Genomic DNA, 7,492 nt, shown 5'->3' on the forward strand with positions numbered 1-7,492 from the left:
TTGTTCCAGACAATTTTTCTCTCTGTACTACAGATAGAAAGCCAAGGTTACTGGTGAACATGGCATCGAAAGTCAGAGTAGCAGGTATTTGAATTAGCACATCTCGTTAATGGGTTCTAGAGAATCACATGCTTGATATCTCATTTTGAATACTGTTGAGCTATTTGGATCTTCCGAGTCCTTTGCATTGAATTATTTGATAGTTTTTGTTTGTTTACTGGTATATGCTTAAGGCACCTTCTTGCTCTTCGATTGCGCATGCAGTTCTGGTATGGGCCGACGTACTAGCAGGGTACGCCATGTGGGTGATGATGACATACTTAACAAATGTATGGAAACTTGACATCACACATGCTGCTGCAATCGTAAATGTGTTTACAGGTGTAGCATTCATAATGCCTATAGCCATGGCCTTCCTTGTAGATGCTTTCCTAGGCCACTATCGAATGCTCTTGCTCTCCAGTCTGGCTTACAGCTTTGTAAGCTTTCAGAATTTCCTTCATTTTTTACGCATTTCTACTAAATTACCTATATATGGTGGCACATTTTTGCTTAAATTGCTTTAGTTATATTCTCGCTTCATATGCCATACATAGTAATTAATATAGATGCAACAAAGAAGAATGGATAATCAAGGAGAAACATCATCTAAATATATAATATCACTCCGGCCATGATATGATCATATAGCTACATGTGTTAATTATTTTGAGCGAGGAATGTTATGCTACAGGAAGGGTAAGGCTTTTATTTTTCTTTTTCTCTTTGTTTAATTTTCTGTCGCTGCAGGTGTCAAGTATGTTTATCGGTGTTTGATGCTCCTATGACAATGTAATTAGTCTGAAAATATTATCCAATTCAAATTCTTTTGCATCCTACATATATAGGTGTCTAAGATGAGCCCAGCCATTTTGTAGAACTAAGTTCAATTAAACCCGATTCGGTCTCGGTTTGAATAATAAATTAGTCATTCGTGAACATAATAATAAGTTCGAATATTAAACAAGACATACTCGTATAAACTCGGTTTGGATAAGCTCAAATAAACTCGCATAACTTTCATTTTTACAATTTTTATAGTATTATTTTGCATTTTGTAATAAGAACATCGATCTTAAGTAAAAGTGAATTCTTTTACTAATTAATATGATAAATATAACTTGAATTATTGTTGCTGTGAGTTTAGGTTTAAAGATTTGTGTGTACATGATTAGTATCTTTGAGAGTATGTATGGGTATATGCATGTGTGTATGCGTGTTTGTGCATGTGCATAATATATATAAACTCGAGATTGAATTATTTAAGATTCAAGTTATTTTATTTAATAAACTCAAATGATAAAATTTTAACAATAACTAGTTAATGTATGATTAGTATGAATTTATGAAAAAATAAAAAATCTTGATATTTACTTTATATAAGAAATAAATAAGTTAATTGAGCAACTAATGATCAAGCTTGAATTTGTTCGAAAAATAAATTAGCCATGCTTGAACAAAATATCTAGCTTGATAATAAGCTCAACTTGTGTTCGAAATAAAATTAAATGAATAAAGCTTGAATATTCAATACTCGGCCTAACTCACCTCCAATAAAGTCCTAATCTAACAAGTTTTGACAGGGTCATAGAACTTCTACCAGAAGATGTACTAATAATTTGGTGTGACAACAGGGGATGAGCTTATTGGCAATGTCAACACCACCAGTACTTTCTAGATATGCCGGAAACTGTAATGCATATAAGCCAGAGTGCATAGGTGATACCCAAAAGGCTCTGTTCTACACAGCATTAGCCCTCATAACTGTTGGGATATCTGGTCATATAACATCCTTAAAGTCTTTTGAGAAACAACAAGAAGAGCCAGACCAAACACCAAATGGTCAACTAACAAGTGCAAGAGTACAAGAAGACCAAACACCAAATGGTCAACTACCAGAAGATCTAGGGAAATTGCTAGGCTTCTTTGTTGTGATTCTTGTTGTACCTGTTGGAGGAATTGCGCTTCAATATATAAAGCCGTGGTCTGTCCGATTTGGAATACCAGCAATATGCACAGTAATTGCAACTATTCTGTTTATAAAGCGGTTCATGTTCATACAAATATGGACATGATATACCAGAAGGGAGTCCTCTCACAATTATTTTTAGAGTTTTTATAGCCTCTGCATCCAAGATGTTCTATTCACAGGACGCTAATGATCAGCTCAATGGAAATCCTCTTAGTCTCACCCCGAGCCTCAGGTTCTCTCTCTCAACCTTGAAACTTGATTATTCGAAGTAGTTATTTAAAAGTCCAAGTGCTTTGCAGGACATTTTCTTCTATGTATAAAATTTTATTTTATTTTATTATTTTTTTTTTCTTTCAATTTACTAATTTCTAGTACTTTGCAGGACAAAATGTACTTGGCTGTTAGTTTTGACATACAAAATTGTACACGAATAGCCTAAAATGTTTTCTGGAACTTAATTATTTTTATGTAGGTGCCTTGACAAGGCTGCCATTATAGTCCCAAGCACAACTCAACAGCAACATGAACAAAATAGATGGAAACTTTGCAGGGTGACAGAAGTAGAGAAAACAAAATTTTTTATACGCATGATTCCCATGTGGATGACTTTCATTATGTGTGGGATCGTCAGTTCTATAGGAGCTACTTATTTTATAGAACAAGCAAACAATATGAATCGCAATGTTGGAAGATTGGAGGTCCCTCTTCCTATTCTACTAATTTTATATGACATTTCAAAATCAATATTTGCTAGCTTTTATCTTAAAGTAGCAAAAAAGTTACCAAAAAGATATGCAGGCCCCATTGGAATGGTAGTAGCAACGTTATTTTCTATACTATGTTGTATCACGGCTGCAAAAGTGGAGACAATGAGGTTAGACGCGATCAAAAGACATGGGATACTTGACAAACCTAATGAGAAAATCCCAATGAGCATGTTCTGGCTTCTTCCACAGTTTCTCCTTCTTGGTGCCCTTGATGGGTGCTCTGGTTACCTTCTTGGTGACCGTGATAAAATCTCTGGTTACGACATTGCTTGTTTCTTCATCGGTCAAGTTCCTGATGCTTCTATGAGCATTTGCTTGCTATTTTTCACTCGAGGTGTGTTTGGAGTGGGACTTGTGGGTAGCGTGCTTTCGGTTTATGTGGTGGGTAAGATTAGCGAAAGGGGAGGAAAACCGAGTTGGTTTCAAGAAACACTGAATAAAAGTCGATTGGATAACTACTATTGGACACTGGCAGTACTGAGTTCCATAAATCTTTTTCTTAGCATCTTTGTGGCAATTTGGTACAGCTATCAACACCCATCAATTGAAGAGATTAGAATTCCAGGTATCAAGAATCTAACATGCCTTATAATGATGATGTACAATGTTGCTGTTGTTGTGGATAGTAGTACTTTGAAGGATTGCTTTTTATAACCCATTTCTCTTGTATTGTCCAATTTAATGTTCCGACATGTATACCATGCATGTATTCATTTGAGTTCATCAATGCAATGTTCATTAACACTCATCCAAGAGATATAAGAGTGACACAATAGAGACTTGTAGCATTACTCTATTATTTGTTGGAGGTATTAGCTTCTTGGAAGGCCTACAACAAGAAAAGAAAATAGTCTTTCTTGCTTTAAAATCGTCCTAGAGGCCCTGAACTATAGTGATTCTGGCTTTGACATTCCTAAAGTGTGCCTTGGACCTACTTATGGGTGTTATAGCTATTTGTTTAGAAATAGTCTTATGAAAAAAGATGAATGTTACGCTTTCCAAGAGTTCTCCAAAATTTGATCTCTAAATAATGTGTCACAATTTCATGAAATTGTGATACATTTTTCAAAATAATAGATTATATAGGATTGTAGATCAGCATTTGAAAATCTAATTTTGAATAAATTTTTGGAGAAGTGTGGCATTTTTCATGAAAAGAATACGAATCTTATTGTTCGGCACTTCCACCAAGCACTTAATGGTGAACAAACAAATAGTTCAATACATATTCCAAATGATACGGACCAATTAATAACGAAACACATGAAAAGAGATAAATGAGTTACTTTGAAAGGGCCTTAATCTCCAAGACATAGTAAAACTCTATTATGACTCAATGCCTCCAAAACACAATAAACAGTATTGCATAGAAAAACAATAATCAACCACACTATAAACAGTATTGCATAGAAAAACAATAATCAACCACACTTCAGTATTGATATAGTTCGTCCTTTAAATAGAAGAACAAGAGACGACGGATTTATATGAGAGATTGATTAGGTCTTGACTTCTAGGACTAGGACTGAAACTAACTCTGGTAAAGAAATAACTAGGATTCTGACTCTACTAAGAAAATTGAATTAAAGATCTATGGAGATATACTCCTTATTGGACTCTAATCAGACACCAGATAAGAATTAGAATTACAGCAATTTTTCCTTGAAACAATTTTTTCACTGCAATTTAATACGAGAATTAGAATTACAGCAGAGGTGACACAGAGAAGAGGGATGTGCGCGTACAAAGTTCATGGCCTCACCTTGTTTCCTTGAAACATTTCCAAATCCAGTATTCACCACCACTCTTAAGTCTTAAAGAGTGACCTTGCGTACATCATGAAGGAAAAATGGCCAGTCTTCTAATCAACCCATTTCTTCTGTATAATTTTTGAAAATGAAAATGAAAAAGAAAATTAAAATCAGCTTATTCTCTCTACTCTCAAATAGAAATGGTGAAAGCCCAATGTATTATTGTTGGCCTTTCCGTGTACCCCATGCGCTGGTAATGAAATCTTGCTTAGTATAAAAAAAGAAAAAAGAAAAAAGAAAAAACAGAAATGGTTAAGATTTGACAAAGTAATTACTTCTAATTTGAGAAGCAAAGTAACCTGCATATCCAATTATGGATTGCTGCACATCAGAATGTGGGAGACACATATTGATTAGAAAAAGATTGAGTAACTGACCTTCGTTAAGCTCTACGAATAATTCTTCAGACATTGCTTTGTTAAGATCTGTTGCCGCCCTATTTGCCATTTCATTTTCCAATGAAGTTAAAGAAGCTATATATGGAGAAATGAGCAGTGCATGTTAATCGTGATGATTGAGTTCCATCAAAATAAATTCGATAGAGTAAGTTTCAAATACGAATTGTTAGATATATTTCAATGGCTTTTATATATAACTAGAATATAACCCGCGCTATGCGCGAGATTCTTCATTATAATTTAATTTCAAAAACTTAAACGCATTTCATCTTACTTTTCATTATAAGTTAAAGTAGGCATGTGCAAAAATATATCACGTCTCTTTTAATGAAAATATATACTAAATGTTATACACCAGACATTACTGAACATGTACTTTTTCTTTTTTTGAAGTGTACCAAATATGTACTTAATGAAAAGTATAAAAGAAAAAAAAATAGCAAGAAAAAATATTGAATTTTGATTATCAAAATATTAATAGAAAATTAGTAGGAAACTTTGATATTGTTGATGTGATACTTATTATATTTCAATACAAATAAAACCCATAAAGTTTTAATCATTTCAGAAAAATACAGAGTAAAATAAACAAAATCTTACAAAGAATATATATCATTCATTCTTTTTTGAAATAGTAGTAATTGCTTTCTCATTAAAATAAATCAACCGATGGAACGATATGCTTCATGGTTACAATGTATGAGATACAATCAAAATAAAATTTTCACTCAATAAACAAAATCTTCTCTTCTTTTTAATACAAAATAAAAAAATGCTAGAAAATCCGAGTAAATCACAAAAACGAAAAAAAAAATCCAATAAAATATTCAAATGAATTAAAACAAAAATCTTATTGGTGTAATACCTATTATATTTCAAGACAAAGAAACTTTCTAGAGAAACAAACATAAAAATAATTAATTTATCGTTGTGAAAAATTTATACATAGATACGCAAAGATAAATCCAAGCAACAAAATTTTCAATTAAATAGAAACCCTAGACGGAATCAAATACAGTGCAAAAATAAAAAAAAAATTTTATTTTTTTTATTTTATAAGTACATAATAAAACAAAATATTACACTTAGCATTTAATGCGATCAGATAAATCCTCTGAGGTTCAATGCTTAATTATCTCTTAGTGTTTCGAAAGAGTTTCTATTTTTTTTTTTTTTTTCACAAACATCAAATAAACACACTATAATCTTCCATTAGCCCACCAAAAATCCAAATAATTTATTATCTTAATTCAAAAGTTGCAATTTTCATCAAAGAACAAACTGAAAAAAAAACCCTACAAATACAGTTAATACTCAATTATAATTGTTTGGAGATGGTTGTGTTATTCTTATTAAGGGTTCGTTTGAGATTACAGTTTTAATAAGTACAATTTTAAAAATTAATTTTTTAAAAATTGCGTTTTTGAAAGGTTAAGAATAAGAATTACTTCAGGATTGAATTTTTAGGTTATTATTGTTGAACAGTGGAGAGAGAGAGAGAAAAAAAAAAAAGAAGTTAATTCTTGAAGTTGTAGTTTTTCTCAAATAAAAAACATACACATGGAAGATTAAGAAGAAGAATTACATTAGGTTGATTTTTTAGGTTGTTATATTTGAAGAGTTGAGAGAGAGATGTAGGAAGAAAAAAAGAAGTTAAATCGGTGAGAGAGAGAAAAAAAAATCTGAAATAATTGGGAGATCTTTATTTTGTAGGCCTTATTATTTTGTAGATAATCTATTATTAATCAAATTGTTTTTCAATGGCTTATTATTTGGAAAAAAAAAAATTCTTATTTTATAAATTATCTATTATTACATGCACAAAGTATATGTAAAAAAAAAAAAATCGTCTTCTCTAACCTTTTCTAAATTTGAATTAAAAATATTAAAGTGACTAAAAGTATTAATTCATAATAATTTGATTTGTATTATTTGTTTCCTTATTTGATTTGGACATTAATAATACTTAATTTTGTGCATTAAATGTTTGAATTTAATGAAATCACATATAAGGAAAATTATTGAAATAAATGCCTTTAATTAAGCTAATTTAATGACCGGTTCACTATTGAAAAACTGGTTCACTCTTAAAAAATTATACCTTAAAAAACCGGTTTATTCTTTTAAAAAAAAAGAGTTCACGCCACATGTTGCAATATTAAGGCACTTTTGAGAGTGATTTGGCTTTTATATATATGATTGACATATATATTTGATTAGAATGTATCATGTATGGTAATGGTGCCAGTAATTAGCAAAAGTAGAGAGTACTAACCTACAGCAAAAGAAAATGACGATCCCAAACTGACCGGTTTGCCACTGACGTTGAGGGGACTGGTAGGTTTGTTACTGATGTTGATGGGACGAGTATATGAGAATTATCAATCTCCAGGTCAGGAATTAATGTGCTCAGTAATTGTACTTCATGCTAATCCTCCATAATGAGATTGTCAATGAGCATTAGAAACTGCAAAGATGGGACCATTGGAAGAGCCCTTAAGGAAT

The 7,492-nt window shown here is 31.7% G+C and overlaps 1 protein-coding gene and 1 pseudogene across 1 annotated transcript in view; one reads left to right on the forward strand and one right to left on the reverse strand.

The window, feature by feature from the left end:
- On the forward strand, window positions 1-3,526 carry LOC132164213 (protein NRT1/ PTR FAMILY 5.5-like; annotated as a pseudogene).
- Window positions 1-7,492, reverse strand: part of LOC132164740 (uncharacterized) — a 57,820-nt gene that overhangs the window by 37,312 nt on the left and 13,016 nt on the right. The window lies entirely within an intron of this gene.

This window comes from Corylus avellana, chromosome ca10, assembly GCF_901000735.1.
Source record: "Corylus avellana chromosome ca10, CavTom2PMs-1.0".
Lineage (NCBI taxonomy): Eukaryota > Viridiplantae > Streptophyta > Magnoliopsida > Fagales > Betulaceae > Corylus > Corylus avellana.